Source organism: Pongo pygmaeus, chromosome 11, assembly GCF_028885625.2.
Source record: "Pongo pygmaeus isolate AG05252 chromosome 11, NHGRI_mPonPyg2-v2.0_pri, whole genome shotgun sequence".
In the NCBI taxonomy this organism is placed as follows: Eukaryota; Metazoa; Chordata; class Mammalia; order Primates; family Hominidae; genus Pongo; species Pongo pygmaeus.
Genome location: NC_072384.2, coordinates 73,927,317 through 73,948,425, shown reverse-complemented (window position 1 = coordinate 73,948,425; position 21,109 = coordinate 73,927,317). Strand labels below are relative to the sequence as shown.

The following is a 21,109-nucleotide window of genomic DNA, read 5'->3' as shown; positions in this document are numbered from 1 at the left end:
CCAGTCTCCCCGGAGCTTTGACCTAGCACAGAGTCTAACAGCGGGTATGCACCACCAGGGTGGGGTGAAGTTGGGGTGGGGTGAGGTGGAGTTAGGGGGACTCCGGAATAAGGTTGAAGGGGAGGCGTTAGGGGAGGAGGAACGGAAGGTGCTCGCCTTGGCCAGGCTGGCTGCAGTCAAAGTCTGGACCACCGGGACCAGGAGGCGGGGGTGGGGGTGAAGGGAGCCCAGCTTATAAAAAGCATTTATCTGACCTGTCCTCCCAACTGCCTTTATTTATTTGCAAAGCCACAGCGCTCCTTTTTAAATCATTTGTGCAATTAATTATGCTTTTCATTTGCATGATCTTCACTAGAGCAGTGATTATCAGGTCAGCACGGTGTGGGAGTTGCGGAGATACATTAATAACTTGAGTTAAAAAAAGAAAAATCTGCCCTTGTGTACCAATGTTGCCTGCCATGAGCAAGGGAGAAGGAAGCCCAGGAAGGTCCATAGTGCCTGTTGAGTCGGGTGAATCCTTTCCACAGTTGGTATCTTGTCGGTGGTGGGTGAAAATGAAATACAGCCTTTGATTAGCAGGGAATCTTTTATAGTTGACACATATTTATATTTTTTAAAGCACCAGTTGTTGAGATCAAATGGATGGAGAAATTTAATTGAAAATTGAGGAACTCTTCCACAGTTTCTGTTGAGCTTTCCTTTAATATGTGTTCTGTAATATCCTAATTCCAGCCCAACCCTTGCAAATTAAAGAGCAAGGAAGATTCAATAGGCCAATGGGACTTTCATCTTTTTTTTTTTTTTTTTTTTTTTTTTGTATCTCAGAGGCGTCACTGCTGTTCAGCAGTGGTAGAAGATGCAAATCTTTCTTGCCTCTGTAGGGTCTGCTGAAGAAATTGAAAACCCCTAGTCTATTAAATACAGTCCAAACGTTTGTTACACAACTAATTTTCTGCTGTTAGATGTATCTGGGCCATATATTTTAAACTTGCCTCGATGTGTTTATCTGAGCCAAAAATGCATTAACAATTAAGGGAAAGACTGGTGTGTCAAAGGAAGGAAGGTGACTGTAGACTGTGTGATGATTTTAATGACTGCAATTATTGGAAGATTATTCAACAAGCATCATAGATTTGTTTACTGCATCACTCGGAAACTATGGGGGGCCTATTCAGCTTGGGGTTTTACTTTCCTCCCTCCCTCACCAACTACCACAGAAGGGTCTTAGACCTAAGCAAATGTGGCATTCTGTAGTGGCTTTCTTCTTTTTAAGAGCATCTCTTCCAAAATGATGCACATGTATTGTCTCAGCCAACTCTAATGGAACCACCTTTGGAGACATTAAAGCAATTTTTTCACATAGACCTGAACTAATATCAAGAAAAGCCAGAGGCCAGAGGATTCTGATCATTACTCAGCTTCTCGTAGCCAGGGTACCAGTTTCCTCAGTTTTACCATTTCATAGGCAGATTTGAGGAGGCTTCCAACTCTTTTCTCCTCCATCCAGGGCTTGGAGAAGGCACTACAACCACAAAATGTTAAACAGGAGTGTAGGCATACCTCCAGGACACTCTGGGATAAAGGTTGGCTTTTCCTTCCTTCCCTTTAACACACCCCTCCCCCATGTTATTTCCTATCACAACTCCTGATGTTGCTTTTCTAAAAGTAAGTAAGTAAAAAGAAAAGGTATGGCTAAAAACATATCAGTTTGTGACTAAGGAAGTTTTTACTGTAAATACAGACACAGGGATGCAAGTAAGGAAAGTTTGTTGCCTGATATTAACAAAATGATCCTCAGTCACAGTAATCTATAACTTGTGGCATGGGCTTTGCTCATTAATCAGTGACTGATTTGGAAGGGAGATTGCGGGAAAAATGAACAGCAAATATCCCCACTAACACCCCCTTTCTTCCCTCCCCTGTAGAACTGAGACCGGAGCGACCGTGCCATCTAGATTTTCTTCCTGGATTCTGTAATCGCCCAAACTCAGGCTTAAGGTGGACTTGGCTGGAACCTTCCCTCTTCAAATCTGAGCCTGCAGGATTCTGCAAGTAGCAATTAGGAGCCTATTACAAGCCATTAGATTGATCAATGTACCTTAAACAATGCGAATGAATTATATGACTGATTTATATGGGGAAGAAAAAGAAAGCAGTGGGGGAGGACGATTTCATCTCCTTTACATCCACACGCTGTCCTGGAGAAGAACCGGACCCAGCCTCTGGTTCGTCATAGCTTAGAACCACCCGAGCGATTTATCTAGAAAACTTTTCAAGCAAAGACAAGGTCCTCTCGGCTTGTCTGGTGGGTGGCGAGGTGCACGTTCTCTGCCCCTCTCTCCGCTTCCTAAGGAAGAGCTTAGAAAGACCAAGGCCCCGAGGGGCGGCGGAAGATCACAGCGACGCCACTCCGCTAGCCAAGGACACCACCCGGAGCGGGCCCAGCTGCCTCCTTCCCTAGAGTCTGTCCCCAGAGAGGGGGAGGACGACTTACATATTTGTTTAACGGAGTGTTGGAGAGCTGCGTGGCCTCCTAATTACGTCAGGAACACAAAACCATCAGCCCTTGAAGTTTCCAGCGAGACTTCGGAAGGAGCGGCGACCCGGCTCCAGGCGCGAGATGACGCGGGGGGTGGGGAGGGAGGGTACTCCGTGGAACGGAACTCCAAGCTAGGGCTGGCGGTTCCAGCTAATCTATCTGGCGAAGACAAAATTACAACAGAGCTGGAGCCATCAAAGCTGGCCCCCGCCCCACCCCCCACCCCCGCCCGCCCGCCTTCCCTGCCCAAAGTCTGTTTGTAGTTGTCTCCTCGGCTGCAGACACACTCGTCCATCTTCTCACGACAAGGAAATTCCTGCCAGTTTTTCCAGAGCCTGCAAGGAGAGGACAAACGCACTTCAACCGTCCCAGAGGAGGAGGATTCCCTTTGTTTAACCTCCTCCTCCCACAGTCGGCCTTCAGCTCTGAAATGGGGGAGGGGGACAGGGGATGGAAAGACCCTGGGCGGGGAAGGGCGGTTATAACAGAACCGCAGGTCCAACTCTGCCTTGCTGGTCCCTCCTCTTCCTCCTCCCTCTTCTCTTTCCAAGCTTCTCCCTCCCTCCCTCTCTCCCTCCCTCTCTTCCTCCTTCCGATCTTCTAGATCCTCTTCCCACCCAAGTCCTCTCCCGGGCTCGCGCGCCCAGAGCCTGTGCAGGCGCTGTTTATTTCCCGGCCTTCGTGGTTTGGCGGGAAAGGGCTTCGTCCTGGCTTGTTCTTGAGTGTCTGGGACAAATCCTTTTGTTTGTGTCTAAATGTGGAATGAGAAGCCTTCCAGGTTGATAATGGGGCTCACAGAGAAGAGGGAAAGAGCAGAGAAGCAACATGCATGTGTCTTTTGCAGCCAGTATGCGATGGCAGTCCAGGGTTTGGAACCCCTTCCAGGTGGATCATGATTTCACACACACACCCAACTGTGCTCATCTGTCTTTTATTACCCCATGTTCCACTCTCCTGGGTTCTTCTCTAAGTTAGTTCCTTTCAGCCCTCTCCTTCCTAGAACCTCTTCTCAGAACCCTACAGTTCAGTGAGAGGGTGAGAAAAAAAGATAGATCCTAAGACTCCCCTCGAGGAACGAGGCACCCCCGTGACATATCCGGAAACAGGCCAGCCCTGGGCCGACACGTCCATCCTTTCTTGATTTCGGCCACTGTAGAGCCCAACCATGACAGGCTGGACTTTCCGTCACACCCACCGATGTCAAACCCACGCCCTTCCAGAGTCCACATGGATACCCTCCGCCCTGACCCGCTTCTTGGAACATTGACTGAAGGGTATATACACAGGGGTAGAGGAAGGCTCCGTGCACTTTAGACACGTGCGCCTCCCCCTCGCCCCGCTGCCACATGCAGAATGTACACTGATGACAAACAGACACACTTACCAGGGCACATGCCAGCGGCGTCCATCCTCCTTCCCAGCCAGGCATCAGCAAGCGAGACGGCCTTGAGGCAGGTGCCATCGCCACAGGGAGGGTGGCTCCGAGCTCCCGATGTCTCCCTGGGAGTCGGGGCGTTCAGGTACCTCAAAGCCAGTTTCGAGCCTCCCGGGCGGGGTGGCCGAAGACCTTGACGAGGCTGGGCGTCCCCCTCCGCCTCCCGCTGTGCTTCCGCGCCGCTTCCTGCTCTGCACCACCTCCGCCGCCGCAACTGCCCGGGCGCCCCTCTCCGAGAAGCCCTTTGCCCGCTGCAGGCAGCCCATAGGTTCCGCTACATCTGGGATGCATTGCCCCTTAATTGTCAATCCCATTATTGTGATCAAGTGAACGTTGCTAATCTCTACATTTATTGTTTAGGTAAATAGAGGCTGCATTTAATCAATATGCAGGGCCCCAGCCCTCGCAGCGCCAAGTAACTTAAGTCAACGGTGAAGATTTCAGTGTGTGCATAATTACAGAGCTCGCGGAATCATCGGTCCAGCTCAATTCCACGTCTCTTCGCCGACCTGGGGGAGGGGGAGGAGGGAATGGGAGGAATCTCCACCCTCCAAGGGGTCGAGGGCCGGCTCCTTCAGGGCAAGTAAATGACTTCGTGGAGGTGACACCGCGCGCCTGGCCCGCGCCCTCGGCGGAGCGCCCTGTGAGCGCGGGGGCCTGAGGCGGGACTAGGGACTGCCCCGAAATCCGAGCGGCAGAATCTGGCGCTTGGCGCCCCGACTCTACAGCTTCTGGACCCCTCCCCTCCCAAATTTGCCTCAGGGAGGAGGGTGGTTCCCCGTTCGGCAGGTCCCCGGCAGGCGGGAAAGCGGGGGCGGGGCCCTGGAGGTGGGTTGCCCCAAGTTCGCGACACCCCTGCCCCAGCACGCAGACTCCTTCCTCTCCTCCGCAGCTGCGGGGAGCAGCAGACTTCCTTGCCCGCGAGGAACTCCCAAGAATGCCACGATTGGGCGCGCAAAGCGCGGGTTATTTGCGCTTCTTCTTAAATAGCTATTGTTTCCTAATTTAAGAGGACCTTCGCCGGGCTAGAACGTCAGGGATTCGCAGCAGGGGGTGGGCGGGTCTGGGGAGATGGGCGGTTTGCGCGGGCGAGGGATGGTATCAGCTCCTTACAGTAGCTTGGCTCCCAGAATGGTGTCAGAGTGAGGGCCTCTTGGTCTCGGCGAGGAAAGGGTTAGCTGAGAATCTTCCGGGGGGCGGCAGAAAGAACCCGACCCCGCGACACCCTGGAGTGGGGCCCAAGAAGCTGATCCTCAAGTTTGAGGCTCCAACACTTCTCTTTCGGCAACTCTGTTGTCGCGAGTTTCTCTTTCTTCTGGTTCCTCTTTCTCTGCTCCATTCCCGGACAACTCGGACATAAACAACCAATAACTTCAGTTGTAACCAGATACCTCCCTTGCATGGAATTGCCCGGCTTTATGTAAGCAGGATTCTAAGGTCAACTCATCATTTGACAGTTTAGGGTGCCATTGCAACCTCCCAACTAAATTACAGCTGAAGTTTGAATATAAGGGCCCTTGGTATTTGATGGCAGCTGGCTGTTTTTAATTTTCAGAATGGAACAGTTTTTGTATAAGGTATCCCTCCCTGCTTTGTTCTTCCCTTAAATTGAATAGCATTTGGAACAAGAGGGGAATGAAACACAAATATCAGTGCAATCCTGAAAACGTTTTTCTTTCTGTTACCACATTCAGAGCCTCCCTTCTGCCCGGACCAAGCTACTCCCAAGCCTGTAACTCTCCTCATCAGTTGGGCAGACCTCTTACCACTGGGCTGCAAACCAGTGCTGCCTCTGCCTCTACAAGACAGATAAACACGGTGTCAGACTCTTTTTTTTTCTTGTTTTTGAGACAGAGTCTGGCCCCGTCGCCCAGGCTGGAGTGCAGTGGCGTGATCTCGGCTGACTGCAACCTCCGCCTCCCGGGTTCAAGCGATTCTCCTGCCTCAGTCTCCCCAGAAGCTGGGATTACAGGCGCCAGCCTAATTATTTGTATTTTTAGTAGAGACGGGGTTTCACCATCTTGGCCAGGCTGGTCTCGAACTCCTGACCTCGTGATCCACCCACCTCGGCCTCCCAAAGTGCTGGGATTACAGGCATGAGCCACCACGCCTGGTCCATACTCTTTTGATTAGGAATGTCAACTTAACCTTTTCTGGATGGCAGTTGTTTTTAAGCTAGGATAAGGAAAAGAAAGGCAAGAGAGCTGATAGCTAGGGCTCCTGGGTAAGCACAAGCCCTTTGGAGGTCTCAGGAGCTGGGTGTGAATTAAGGCCTACCACTTAAGGCCCTGTGACCTTGGGCGGGCCTTGAAACTTGTGTTTCCTTCTCTCTAAAATGAAGCTAATAATTTCGACTTTGAAGGATTGTTACGAAGGTTAAATAAAACTATATAGGAAAATTCCTAACAATGTGCTCCATACTTATTAATAGTTGAGCTAAAAAAGTTCTTGCCTTCCATTTTCCACTGAAATAGCATTCCCAGCTAAAACTTACTGTGAAACTAAAGGCAAAGCCAACAGCCGCTATAAAACAGAATTTTAGTGTGTGTGTGGGAAGCACAGGGCCTAGTACAGAAGCAAGGTTGGATGAGGATGAATGCAATGACAGCCTGCAGCTGCCTGATTTGGAAGGAGTAAGGTTAGCTGCTCCAGTCAGCCACACATTTCATGGTCTGGCTTTCATAGTTCTGCAGGAGGGGAAGAGGAGGCCTTGTCTCTAAAAGTAATAGCTAACATTTATTGAGCAGTTATTATATACCAGGCATTCTGCCAAGTGCTTTACACACAGCATCTCATTTAATCCACACAATAATCTTACCAGGTGAGTCTTACTGATATCTTTTTAAAAACTTTTATTGTAGGAAATATCTGCTGGGCACAGTGGCTCAAGCTTATAATCCCAGCACTTTGGGAGGCCAAGGCAGGGCAGATCCCCTGAGCCCAGGAGTTTGAGACCAGCCTAGGCAACATGGTAAAACCCTGTCTCTATAAAAAAATACAAAAATTAACTGAGCATGGTTGTGTGTGCCTATGGTCCCAGCTACTGGGGAGGCTGACATGGGAGGATAGATTGAGCCTGGAAGGTCGAAGCTGCAGTGAGCCGTGATTGCACCACTGCACTCCAGACTGGGAGACAGAGCAAGATCCTGTCTGAAAATTGAAAAAAAAATCAAGTATTTATTTAGAAATAGACAGAATATTCTAATGAATCCCTCTATCTCCATCACCCAGTATCAACAGTTGTCAGCTCATGGCCAAACTTGTTTCATCTCTATCCCATCCATTTCCCTCTTCCTTATTTTGAGGCAAATCTCAGATATTATATTATTTTATTTGTAGATATTACGGTATGTATCAAAATGTCAAAAAATAACACCAAAAATCCTCCAATACCATGTTACTCTATAATTATATCTAAACACATTTAAAATGATTCCTTAATATTATTAGATATCTAATCAATGTTCAAGTCTCCCCAGTTGTGTCAAAAATGATTTTTTTTCAAATCAGATCTAAACATGCACACATTGCATTTAGTTAATATACCTCCCAAGTGTCTTTTAATCTATAGGTTCCTCTCTCTTTTCCTTTCCTTGCAATTTATTTGTTGAAGTCAGTCGGTCATTTGTTCTGATATCCCCCTCCCCCCAACCCCTCACCCTGTTTTTTTAAGAGACACGGTCCCACTACGTTTTCCAGGCCAGACTCCAGTTGCTATTCACAGGTGGGATCATAACGCACTATAGACTCAAACTCCTGGTCCCAAGGGATCCTCCTACCTCAGCCTCTCCAGTAGCTGGGACTACAGATGCACACCACAGCCCTCAGCTGATATTCTTTTACATTTAAAGTTTTAATTAATTAATTAATTAATTTAGAGACAAGGTCTCACTCTGTCGCCCAGGCTGGAGAACAGTGGTGCAATCATGGCTCACTGCACCCTGACCTTCCGGGCTCAATGGATCCTCCTATTTCAGCCTCCCAGGTGACTGGTACTACAGGACCATGCCACCATGCCCCAGCAATTTATTTATTTGTTTACTTTTAGTAGAGACAGGGTTTCACCATGTTGCTCATGCTGGTCTCAAACTCCTGGGCTCAAGCGATCCACCCGCCTCGGCATCCCAACGTGTTGAGATTACAGGAGTAAGCCACTTTGCCTGGACTTATTCTTTTTATAAATAAATAAACTCAGAGAGGTTAAAGGAATTTAGTAAGGGATAGAAAAGGAATTTAGTCCAAGATATGACCGATTCCAGAATCCAAGCACTTAATGGCTTTATTATATTGACTTTAAATCAAGTGATGAAAAGCAAGACAGAAAAAACACAATCACTCATAAAAGATTTCAGAATATGCATGACTCCCCTAAGTAACCAGTTCCTTTACCAAGTACCCATGCAAAACTGTTCACTTAAAACCCACGCAAGGCTTGAAATGCGGGAAGAGAAATTGAAAACAGAATAATCCAGTATCCTCCTTATGTTTTGAATCTGACTAAATAAATCCTGCATGCAAATGTATCCATAACGTAAAAGAATTTTTACTTCCAACAAATATTTAGCGAGGCAAAAACATTTCTTAACAAATCTATCAGTTTTTTTTCTCCCTTTTTCTTCTTTTCTTCCTGATCTCCTTTTCTCTCTGTTCTGTATAGCTAAGGAGAAAACATCTCTTTCAAGCAATTATTTTAAAATACCAGTCAAATTAACAATTTGGTAGTTTGATATGTGATATCTGGCTTTTGTTATGGTAGTTTTGAAACCACAGTTACCCTAGCAACTGAATACATTTTTTCTTTAAAAAAATTTTAGCTGTCTGAAGGAGAAAAAAAAAAAGAAAAAGAAAACTTCTTGCCAGAATTTTCCCATAATAGCTTCCATTAACTGCAGTGACTTCTATTGGAGAGGCCAGCACTGCTGTCTCCTGCTGTCACTAGTCATTCACTGATCTAGCAGATGTTTTGTTTGATAAGGCCAATTTGAGCTTTATAAAACATTTATTTTTTTCACCTCCAAGGAGCAAATACCAGTAAGGATGGATTCAACATCTATCACTGGATACCATACAAGGGCCTCAACCTGCCAGTGGAGCTTGTAGGTGAGAAGAAAAACTAAAATAAATCTAAAGGCTTCATTTATTAAAAAAAGGGGGAAAAAAGAAAAAAAAGAGGAGGGATGGTTAAATCGTATTAGAACAGTCCCTAAAAACTTAGCAAAAGGCCGGGTGCGTGGCTCACGCCTGCAATCCGAGCACTTTGGGAAGCCAAGGCTGGCGGATCACCTGAGGTCAGGAGTTCGAGACCAACCTGGCCAACATGGTGAAACCCCATCTCTATCAAAAATACAGAAATTAGCCAGGTGTGGTGGCGCATGCCTGTAATTCCAGCTACTCGGGAGGCTGAGGTGGGAGAATTGCTTGAACCTGGGAGACAGAGCCTGCAGTGAGCCGAGATCATGCCACTGCACTCCAGCCTGGGCAACAGAGCGAGACTACATCTCAAAAAAAAAAAAAAAAAAAAAGCTCAGCAGACTGAGAGTCAAGGATCTAGAACTCAAGAAAGAGACTACTCAGAAAGATAACAATTTGAAGAAAAAACTAAGTGGGACTAATTTGTTTGAGGACATGGATTTTGAGGAAAAGGCTAATTCTGAAAGGCAAAAGGTCTTAATTCTGGCCAATGAAAAGGCATGTGATTCTATTAATATGTGAATTGTAACTTTTTCATATCTTGGTTCTCTTTAGGGTCATTTGCTATTATTCTTCTTTGACATTTGAAGACTACTTTGAAAATACATGAGGCTTATTGTATGGTTTTATCCAGGGGAAATTTATAAGAAATTGAAAGTATTGTCATTAATATGGTTTGTAGGTAACATAAGTGTTCCAGTTACCATTGTTGCGTAACAAATTACCCGAAAACTTAGTGGCATAAAATGACCATTTTATTATGCTCACAGATTCTCTGGGTGAGGAATTCAGATTGGGTACAGTGGGTATGGATGATTGTCTTCACTCCATCATATCTGAAGCCTCAGTCAGGAAGACTCAAAGGCTGTGGGTAACTCAACGATTGGGGGCTGGAATCACCTGGATATGGCTTCACTCACTTATCTGGCAGAGGATGCCGGCTTGTTTTTTTTTTTTTTAGATGGAATTTCGCTCTTGTTGCCCAAGCTGGAGTACAATGGCACAATCTCGGCTCACTGCAACATCCGCCTCCCAGGTTCAAGTGATTCTCCTGCCTCAGCCTCCCGAATAGTTGGGGTTACAGGCATGCACCATTATGCCCGGCTAATTTTGTATTTTTAGTAGAAACGAGGTTTCACCATGTTAGCCAGGCTGGTCTCAAACTCCTACCCTCAGGTAATCTGCCCGCCTTGGCCTCCCAAAGTGCTGGGATTACAGGCATGAGCCACTGCACCCGGCAGCATGCTGGGTTTTAACCAGGACACCTACCATGTGGTCTCTGCGTGGGTGAGTGCAGGCTTCCTTACAGCATACAGCTGAATTCCTGTATTGAGTGTCCCAAGACAGCAAGATGAAACATGGCATTTTTGTGATCTAGCCTCAAAATTTACGTAACATCACTCTCCAGTACTCTTTTATTGAGACAGTTGCAAGTGTTTGCCCAAGTTTAAGGGGAAAAGACATAAGCTCCACTTATCCATAAGACAAATGTTAAGGTCACATTATTAAAAAGAGCACTTGGAATAGCAGATACTGTTTCAGCCACTTTGGGAAAATACAATCTGCAATAAAACATATATGAACACATAAAGGGAGCATCTAACAGAGTGCAAAGAATAGGCATCTGAGAGTTATTTTTCACTGTCTATGGTGGTTGAAATTTAAAGTATTTCCTCAAAGACTAAAATATAAAGAAGAATTTTACATATCCCCTATGCCTTCTTTATTAGGAATTATTTTCCATAAATGTCTTGAAAGTGTAAGATTTGCAGGGGTTTTTTTGTTTTTTATTTTTATTTTATTATTATTATTTCTTTTTGAGACAGAGTCTCACTCTATCACCCAGGTTGGAGTGCAGTGGCTTGATCTTGGCTCACTGCAACCTCTGCCTCCCAGGTTCGAGCAATTCTCATACCTTAGCCTCCCGAGTAGCTGGGATTACAGGTGCACACCACCACACCAGGCTAATTTTTCTATTTTTAGTAGAGGCAGGGTTTCATCATGTTGGCCAGGCTGGTCTCGAACTCCTGACCTCAAGTGATCCACCTGCCTCGGCCTCCCAAAGTGCTGGGATTACAGGTGTAAGCCACCATATCTGGCCGCAGTGTTTTGATTAACATTTTGCTCTTGCATGTGCAACTTAGTGCATTGCAATTCTTTAAACATCTCATCAGCAAATGAACAGCAGCTCACGAGATGTCCAGAATTACAAAATCTACAGGAGTTTCTCATTTGGCCCAAAATTGAGGGTGCTGATCTAATAACTCGATCATTCACATCTCTTTAAAATAAAAGTTAATAGATTGCTTTAATAGAGAATTATTAATCATAGAAAAAATATTCAATCTGTCAGGGGTGCATTCTTTTTTATTAGCTCCCATTTCATTACGTAATTCAAAGGTTTGGAATATTGGAAATCAGCCTGCATCTTTGAAAGAAACCTTAAGACTTTTCTTTGTTACCACAAGTGTTTTTTTCTTTTCCTTTTTTTAAATATGAAAAGAGACTGAGGAAATGTCCTAATATTTGGTTAATAAATTAAAAACCTATGTTTAAACACTTTAATATCCTGGTCCTATTTCACTGTGTCATCAGGGGTTGATTTATCAGCTGTAAAATTACATAAGAAACCTTTTAAATGTAGACCTGTTAACAATATTTGAACTTCCGTGCATATACTGTGATTAATAATGACTGCATCAATGGTGACAGCTCACTGTAGCTCACCAGCAATAGCTCTGCAATTGCTGATGTGTTTTCAGAGATCAGAGAAGGTAACAAGGCTGGGCTTTTTCCAGCATTCAGTGATTGTTACTCATTCAATATTTCAGATCTTTTCTAGCCTTCTCCAAATCCTTTTTTGCAAACCATATGAACAAAACATTACTTTTTTTTTTTCTTTTTTTTTTGAGACGAGGTCTCATCCTGTCACTCAGGCTGGAGTGCAGTGGCGTGATCATAGCCCACTGTAGTCTCAACCTCCCCAGGCTCAAGTGATCCTCCCACCTTAGCCACCCAAGTAGCTGGGACTACAGGCACATACCACCATGCAAAGGCTGATTTTTGTAACTTTTTTTAGTGTCGGGGTTTTGCCATGTTGCCCAGGCTGATCTCGAACTCCTGGGCTCAAGTGATCAGCCTCGGCCTTCTGAAGTGCTAGGATTACAGGCGTGAGCTACAGCACCTGGCCAGAACACTACTTTTAAGAACCAAGAAACTGCTATTTTTGAGTGGCCAATCAATTAAGAAGGCAGAGGAGATGTGGATTATATAGCAAGGACAGACCTAAGGAAAAGGAGTTTTGAAAGTTGAACATTTTTCATTTTAAAACATTAAGTTTGGCTGGGTGCTGTGGCTTATGTCTGTAATCCCAGCAAATCACAAGAGAATAATTTGAGGCCAGGAGTTCGCGACCAGCTTGGGCTATGTAGTGAGATCCCATCTCCACCAAAAAAAGAGAGTTTTTTTACAATTAGGGTGATATGGTGGTGTGCACCTGAAGTCCCAGCTACTCAGGAGGCTGAGGTGGGAGGATCACTTGAGCCCGGGAGTTTCAGAGTACAGTGAGCTGTGATAGCCCCACTGCACTCCAGCCTGATTGATAGAGTAAGACCTTGTCTCTAAAACAAAACCCAAAAACAAAAAAAGTTAAGTTTAATGGAATACATCTCAGTTACCAGTTATGTTAGATGAGCAGGCCTTAGCTCAGAGCAAATCCAGTTTTCTCTGTGTCTAGTTCCACCATAATTGAGCGATGGGGAAAGAAGTATAGAGCAATGTGTGTAAGTTAGGGTTCGTTTGGCTACAGGTTTGAAAGCAATCACAAACCAAAATACAGAACATTGGCTTGAAGTGCAGAAAAAAGTTTACTTCCAAACTGATATGGTGACTCCACGGATCATCAGGGATCTGAGTGTTTTTCTCTCCTTCTTTTTTCCCATTTGCTTGTGTCATCTATGATTTTTAAAAATCGTTTTTTATTTCAATAGGTTTTGGGGGAACAGGTGGTGTTTGGTTACATAGATAAGTTCTTTAGTGTTGATTTCTGAGATTTTGGTGCACACATCACTCAAGCGGTGTACACTGTACCCAATGTGTAGTCTTTTATTTCTCACCCGCCTTCCACTCTTTCCCCTGAGTCTCCAAAGTGCACTGTATTATTTTTATGCCTTAGCATCCTCATTGAGTGCTTCTCTCTTAATGTCTTACCTATTCTTCTTAGTACACAGCCTCATAGGTCAAGATGCTTCAGGTCCAGCTACTGTTTCTCTATTCTAGCGAGCAGGAAGGAGAAAGGGCAAAGAAAACATGCCATCTACCCTTACAAACACTTCCCAGAAACTCAACTCAACAATTCAGTTAACATCTCATGGACTAGAATTTACTCAGAAGCCATATCTAGCTGTGAGGAAGGTTGGGAAGTACAGTTTTTATTTCCTGTGGCCGTGTTTCTAGCTAAAAATTCTATAACCAAATACTATGGTTTGAATGTTTTTGTTCCCCTCAAATTTATGTGCTGGAAGCTTAATCCTCATTGCAACAGTGTTGAGAGGTGGGGCTGAATAGGAGGCATTTCAGTCATTAGGGCTCTACCCTTGTGTGTGGATTAATGCTGCTATAAAAAAAGAGCTTGCAGGAGTGGGCCCTCTCTCTTCTGCTCTTCTGCTACGTGAGGAACAGTGTTCCCCCTCCTCTGGAGGATGCAGAGTTCAAGGCACCATCTTGGAGGCAGAGACCGGACCCTCACCAGATGCCAAAACTGCTGGCACCTTCATCTCAGACTTCTCAGCCTCCAGAACTGTGAACAATAAATATCTGTTTATTATAAGTTCTCCAGTCTCAGATGTTCTGTTATAGCAGCACAAATAGACTAAGGCACTAAGGAAAAATGGGAGCTAACATATAATATTCCCTGACACAAAATAAGTCTTTTAGGAAAGGAGGGATGATCTAGGAAACAATAAACTGTTGTGAAACAAATTTATATGATGCTTGGGTAGTCAGTGTGTGACCAAATAGCAAAATGATTTTAAACTTTATTCTACCCAAATGAACATCAAGAATTCAAGAATTAGATTTAAATGAGACAAAACATTATTTTTGATGTTATTAAGGGTGAAAGTGGCATTGTGGTGGTGTTAGGAAAATGCCCTTACTTTTTAAAGATTTATATTGAGGATAAAGGGGTGAAATGACATGATCTTTGGCATTTTCTTAAAATACATCTACAGGCCAAGTGCAATGGCTCACTTCTGTAATCCCAGCACTTTGGAAGGCTGAGGCAGGAGATTCTCTTGAGCCCTGGAGTTCGAGACCAGCCTGAGCAACATAGTGGGACACTGTCTCCACAAAAAATTTAAAAATTAACCAGGCATGGTAGCACACCTGTAGTCAGTCCAAGCTACTGGGGAGGCTGAGGTGGAAGCATTGCTTGAGGCCTGGAGGTTGAGACTGCAGTGAGCTATGTTCAAGCCACTATATTCCAGCCTGAGTGACAGAGCAAGATCTTCCCTCAAACAAACAAACAAACAACCCCAAACAAAACAAAAACAAAAAACTTCTACAAAGAAAAAAGGGGGAAGATGAAAAAAATATAGTCAAAATCTTGATAACTGCTAATTTGGAGTTGGGGGCAGTGGCTCACACCTGTAATCCCAGCACTTTCAGAGGCCGAGATGGGCAGATCCCTTGAGTCCAAGAGTTCGAGACCAACCTGGGCAACATGGCAAAAATCCCATCTCTACAAAAAATACAAAAATTAGCTGGGTATGGTGGTGCATGCCTGTGTTCCCGGCTACTTGGGAGGCTGGGGTGGGAGGATCAGCTAAGTCTGGGAGGTCGAGGCTGCAGTGAGCTGTGGGATCATGCCACTGCACCCCAGCCTGGGTGACAGAATGAGATCTGGTCTCAAAAAAAAATTTTTTTTTTAATTGGGGGTATGAGTACATGGGATTTACTGTATTATTATTTTTTATATGTTTGAAATGTTTCTTTTTCTTTTTTTTCTTTTTGAGACAGAGTCTTGCTCTGTCACCCAGGCTGGAGTGCAGTGGTGCAATCTCTGCTCACTGCAAGCTTCGCCTCCCTGGTTCACGCCATTCTCCTGCCTCAGCCTCCCGAGTAGCTGGGACTACAGGCGCCCGCCACCACGCCCGGGTAATTTTTTTATAGTTTTAGTAGAGACGGAGTTTCACCGTGTTAGCCAGGATGGTCTCGATCTCCTGACTTCATGATCTGCCCGCTTCGGCCTCCCAAAGTGCTGGGAGTACGGGCGTGAGCCACTGCTCCCAGCCTGAAATGTTTCATTGAACAAATTTTTTTGTAAATAATCAGGATCAAAATGTCTACGTCTTAGTTGGTGATATCAGTACCATGTAACCTTGGCCAATTTAATGTTTCTGTGTTTGAGTTTCTTCATATGTAAAATGCAAATAATAATACCTGGCTTAACCAGTTAACAGTGCTGTACTGAAGGCCAAATATAAAAATGCCTGTAAAAGTGTTTCAGAACCTATAGTATAGTGTGATATCAGATATTACTGATAATGTGCTTGTGTCATTTTTATTAATGTGAGGCCAGAGTCTATGTCCCATTATTCACTCCTATATCTCTAGTGACTGGTAAAATGCCTGACACATAATAGATATAAAATAAATGTTTGATAAGTGAGAACAAAATTAAGAAACAAACCGTATATGAAATTGACATGAACTTGTAAAGATAGAAGAGACCCGGGAAGTCATCCAATAACCTCAAGTTATGTATGAGGAAACTGAGCCCAGAGCAATTAAAGGACTCACCTAACATGACACAGGTGGCAGATAGGAGATAAAGGCACAGTCATCCTCAAAATCACAAGGGAAACACCAGAGACTCCAGGAGAATGTTGCTCCCTTTTTAGCTACTTCAGGAAAATCATGCCATAATATCATGACATCACTTCTTGTTGCAGTCCCAAGGAACAGTGCATTCTCTAGCAGCACTCAGACTTTGTTCCATTAACAACTGTTACCAAACAGGAGGCAGTAGGGACTCAAAAATCCTTTTGTCACCTTTTGGTTCCAATGTTCTACAGGGGTAGAGGGAGCTTCTGCTCTCCGGCCTGTGGGTCATATGGTCTTTGTTGCAACTCTCAGCTTTGCTTTTGTAGAACAAAAGCAGCCAGAGAAAATATGTAAATGAATGAGTTTGGCTGTGTGCCAACAAAACTTTATTTCTAGAAATAGGTGACCAGCCAGATTTGTTGTAGAGGATTTGATAAGAAGCCAGGACTTACCTAAAATGTACTCTGTTCCAAAGGCCAGTCTGTTCTCCAACTCCTCTCAAACATTATAATAATGATATACATTATAATTCATATATGCTACTAATAAAATGTTATTTTTAAAATAAGGCAAAAGTGTGACTGTCATACAAATATTTTAAAAAGTTAAAGATTTGGCCAGGCATGGTGGCTCACGCCTATAATCCTGACACTTTGGGAGGCTGAGAGGGGTGGATCACTTGAGGTCAGGAGTTTGAGACCAGCCTGGCCAACCTGGTAAAACCTCGTCTCTACTAAAAATACAAAAATTAGCCGGGTGTGGTGGTGCAACTGTAGTCCCAGCTACTTGGGAGGCTGAGGCAGGAGAATCACTTGAACCTGGGAGGCGGAGGTTGCAGTGAGCTGAGATCCCACCACTGCACTCCAGCCTGGATGACAGAGTGAGATTTTATCTCAAAAATAAAATAAAATAAAAATAAAAAGTCAAAGATTTTATTTAACACACTAATTAGTAAGGAAAACACCAATACATTAAAACCAGTTCAAAGGGGATTAAAAGAACAAACACACATAGAGGCAATCAGGAATGCCGAAATGCATTTGTCAATAGATGAAAAACTGAGCAATATTTACAAGAAATAGAATAATGCTTGGAATCATCTTTTCCACAGAGTGGTCATCAATTTCATCTTCACTGGACACAATTTATTGCCATGTCTATGGACAAGACTCATATGCATTACTATAAGATTTTTTTTTTTTTAAAGATAGGATCTTGCTCTGTCGTCCAGGCTGGAATGCAGTGGTGCCATATCGGCTCACTGCAACCTCCACCTCCTAGGTTCAAGTGATTCTTATGCCTCAGCCTCTCGAGTAGCTGGGGTTACAAGCACGTACCACTATGCCTGGCTAATTTTTATATTTTTAGTAGAGACAGGGTTTTACCATGTTAGCCAGGCTGATCTTGAACTCCTGGCCTCAAGTGATCCGCCCGCCTTGGCCTCCCAAAAGGCTGGGATTACAGATGTGAGCCACCGCCCCTGGTCTTGCATTACTACAAGTTTTCAATAACTTACAGAGTTGCATATAACCATCAGTCTGTCATGCAAACCACAACTCTCCATATAGTCAGATAATTCCAAAGGATCTCTTAGACAACTCCCACTGAAAAGATACCCAGTCATCACCCATTCAGAATTTTCTCTGATAATTTATTGTAATTTTTCTTTTCTTTTCTTTGAGACAGAGTCTCGCTCTGTCACCCAGGCTGGAGTACAGTGGCACTATCTCGGCTCCCTGTAACCTCTGCCTCCTGGGATCAAGCCATTCTCCTGCCTCAGCCTCACGAGTAGCTGGGATTACAGGCACCCGCCATGTAATTTTTCTTAATGCTATTCTTTAATCCAAAGTTTTCCAAAAGGTGATAGACATAACACTGGTGATACTGGATTTTAGGTGGCATGGACAAATATTTTTATCTTAATAAACATATATTTATTTTATAATAGGTTATAAAATTAAAATTAGACTGTCAAACTCATATCACAGATACTATTTTTTAAAAACCTCTACCTAGATAGATCACTGAAATTTCAGAACATTATAAATAAGAGATGATTCTAAAATCCTGTAGAAAGAAAAAAGTTACTTACAAAGGAGAAAGAATCATAGACGCCGCCGAAAAAGTGTCGCTAAAGTTTCTCTTCTCCCTGGCGTCATGTCTAAGTCAGAGTCTCCTGAAGAGCCCAAATAGCTGAGGAAGCTCTTCATTGAAGGGTTGAGCTTTGAAACAACCAATGAGAGCCTGAGGGGCCATTTTGAGCAACAGGGAATGCTCACGGACTGTGTGTAATGAGAGGTCCAAACACCAAGCGCTCCAGGGGCTGTAGGTTTGTCACATGTGCCACTGTGGAGGAGGTGGATGCAGCCGTGAATGCAAGGCCACACAAGGTGGATGGAAGAGTTGTGGAGACAAAGAGAGCTGTCTCAAGAGGAGACTCTCAAAGACCAGGTGCCACTTAACTATGAAGAAGATATTTGTTGGAGGCTTTAAAGAAGACACTGAAGAACATCACCCAAGAGATTATCCTGAACAGTGTGGAAAAAATGAAGTGATTGAAATCATGACTGACCGAGGCAGTGACAAGAAAAGGGGCTTTGCCTTTGTAACCTTTGACAACCATGACTCTGTGGATAAGACTGTCATTCAGAAATACCATCCTGTGAATGGCCACAACTGAGAAGCTAAGAAAGCCCTGTCAAAGCAAGAGATGGTGAGTGCTTCATCCAGCCACAGAGGTTGAAGTGTTTCTGGAAACTTTGGTGGTGGTCGTGGAGGTGGTTTCGGTGGGAATGACAACTTTGGTGGTGGAGGAAGCTTTAGTCGTCATGGTGGCTTTGGTGGCAGCCGTGGTGGTGGTGGATATGGTGGCAGTGGGGATGGCTATAATGGATTTGATAATGATGGAAGCAATTTTGGAGGTGGTGGAAGCTACAAGGATTTTGGCAGTTACAACAATCAGTCTTCAAATTTTGGACCCATGAAGGGAGGAAACTTTGAAGACAGAAGCTCTGGCCCCTATGGTGGTAGAGGCCAATACTCTGCCAAACCACGAAACCAAGGTGGCTATGGCGGTTCCAGTAGCAGCAGTAACTATGGCAGTGGCAGAATATTTTAATTAGGACACAAAGCTTAGCAGGAGAGGAGAGCCAGAGAAGTGACAGGGAAGCCACAGGTTACAACAGATTTGTGAACTCAGCCAAGCAAGATGGTGACAGGGGCTAGCTGCTACAAAGAATACATGTTTTAGACAAATACTCTTGTGTATGGGCAAAAAACTCGAGGACTGTATTTGTGACTAATGGTATAACAGGTTATTTTAGTTTCTGTTCTGTGGAAAGTGTAAAGCATTTCAACAAAGGGCTTTAATATGGATTTATTTTTGCACCCATGCTGTTGATTGCTAAATGTAATAGTCTGATCATGACGCTGAATAAATGACCTTTTTTTCTTTAATATGCTGTTTAAAGTTAGTCTACTCTGAAGCCATCTTGGTAAATTTCCCCTAACAGTGTGAAGTTAGAATTCCTTCAGGGTGATTCCAGGTTATATTTGGAATTTATATACAACCTGCTTGGGTGGAGAAGCCATTGTCTTGAGAAACCTTGGTGTAGTTGAACTGATAGTTACTGTTGTGACCTGAAGTTCACCATTAAAAGGGATTACCCAAGCAAAATCATGGAATTATTGGTTAAAAAATAATTGTTGACACATCCTATGCAATATATCTAAATTGATTAATGGTACCAGATAAAATTATAGATGGGAATGAAGCTTGTGTTTCATCCATTATCATGTGTAATCAATAAAAAATTTAATTCTCTTGAAAAAAAGGAGCAAGAATCAAATAAACATCAGATTTCCTATCAACACTGGATGCTCAAAAACAGAAAATATACCTTCAAAGTTTAGAGTGAAAATTATTTTAAGTGTAGAATTTTATTTCCATTCAAACTTTTCAATCAAGAGTGAGAGTAAAGCACAGTTATTCTCAGAAATTTAATAACTCAGAAGATTTTACAACCATATAAATTCCAGGTAAATTAAAAACTTAAGTGCGGTACAGATTTGTTTCCAGCCCCGATGGAGTCACAGAGACCAGATTTACCTTTCTGCCTGAAATCACTGAAAAAATCAGACAAAATCTATGAAACAATGGTTTTTAAGGCACTGGACACGAGACAATGAAGAAGAGTGATCCCTGGGAGATGGGAAGCTAGTCAAGTGAGCCCAGTGATTGTCCAGGCTTAGTACCTGAGGAGAGTTTCCAGGCTGCAGTGCACAGGGAGTTAAGGTGAAGCCAGGCAAGATGCAGTGACCTCCTGGACTTAAGGAGAAGAGCTGAGAGTTGAAGAGATGATGCTGGGGAAGATCAAAAAACCAAAGCTGTTGGAGTTTGCAGAACAAAATACCAGAGAGAATAAAGGGTCTCAGAGAAAGAGAGAATCACCAAAATGTCCAGAGGTTCTCCCTCACGTACTCAGCTGACTGCTTATCAGCACGTGCACGGGAGAAAATGACACGTGAAAAGAACTACTCATAAGAAGCTCGTGTGGGGCCAGGAATAGTGCCAATTCCCCCATCCAGACTTGAAAACCTCGTAATTCATGGGGTATTAGGGGACAGTACTCAGAAGGGTCTTGCCTCCATAGTGGAGGAAAGTTAGCCCTAGATTAAATGCTATTCTGATCTCACCTAATGAGGCTTAAAAGCAAGAACCGAAAGGATCAAACTTTTTCCAGGTTAACTTAGTTGCATCTCAAAAGCTCAAGGATGTTTACAGGTATATAAAAATATCCAGCACCCAACAAAGTAAAATTTACAATGTCTGACATTTAATTAAAAAAAGACAACTGTAAGGCATGCAAAGAAGCAGAAAAATTATAATGAGAAAAAATCAATTAATCAGAACTGCATAAAATGGACATAGATGATAACATTAGTAGACAAGGGCCGGATGCGGTGGCTCACACCTATAATGCTAGTACTTTGGGAGGGTAAGGTGGGCAGATCCTTTGAGCCCAGGAGTTTGAGACCAGCCTGGGCAACATGGCAAAACCCCATCTCTACAGAAAATGCAAAAATTAGCCAAGTGTGATGGCACATGCCTGTAGTCCCTG

General features: G+C 43.9%; 1 long non-coding RNA gene and 1 pseudogene across 3 annotated transcripts; one reads left to right on the top strand and one right to left on the bottom strand.

The window, feature by feature from the left end:
• Positions 1-1,072: 1,072 nt before the first annotated feature.
• Positions 1,073-5,308, bottom strand: LOC129031276 (uncharacterized). Of its 3 annotated transcripts, none has more exons than XR_010122839.1 (4): positions 5,088-5,308; positions 3,924-4,483; positions 2,495-3,556; positions 1,073-2,046 (listed from the first exon to the last, which is right to left on the bottom strand). It is a non-coding gene; the product is annotated as an uncharacterized LOC129031276 (long non-coding RNA). The 3 variants fall into 3 exon arrangements; XR_010122840.1 differs by having other exon boundaries at positions 3,924-4,039; positions 5,088-5,102; XR_010122838.1 differs by having other exon boundaries at positions 3,924-5,308.
• Positions 5,309-18,146: 12,838 nt separating this feature from the next.
• LOC129031273 (heterogeneous nuclear ribonucleoprotein A1-like) lies at positions 18,147-19,184 on the top strand (annotated as a pseudogene).
• Positions 19,185-21,109: the final 1,925 nt, after the last annotated feature.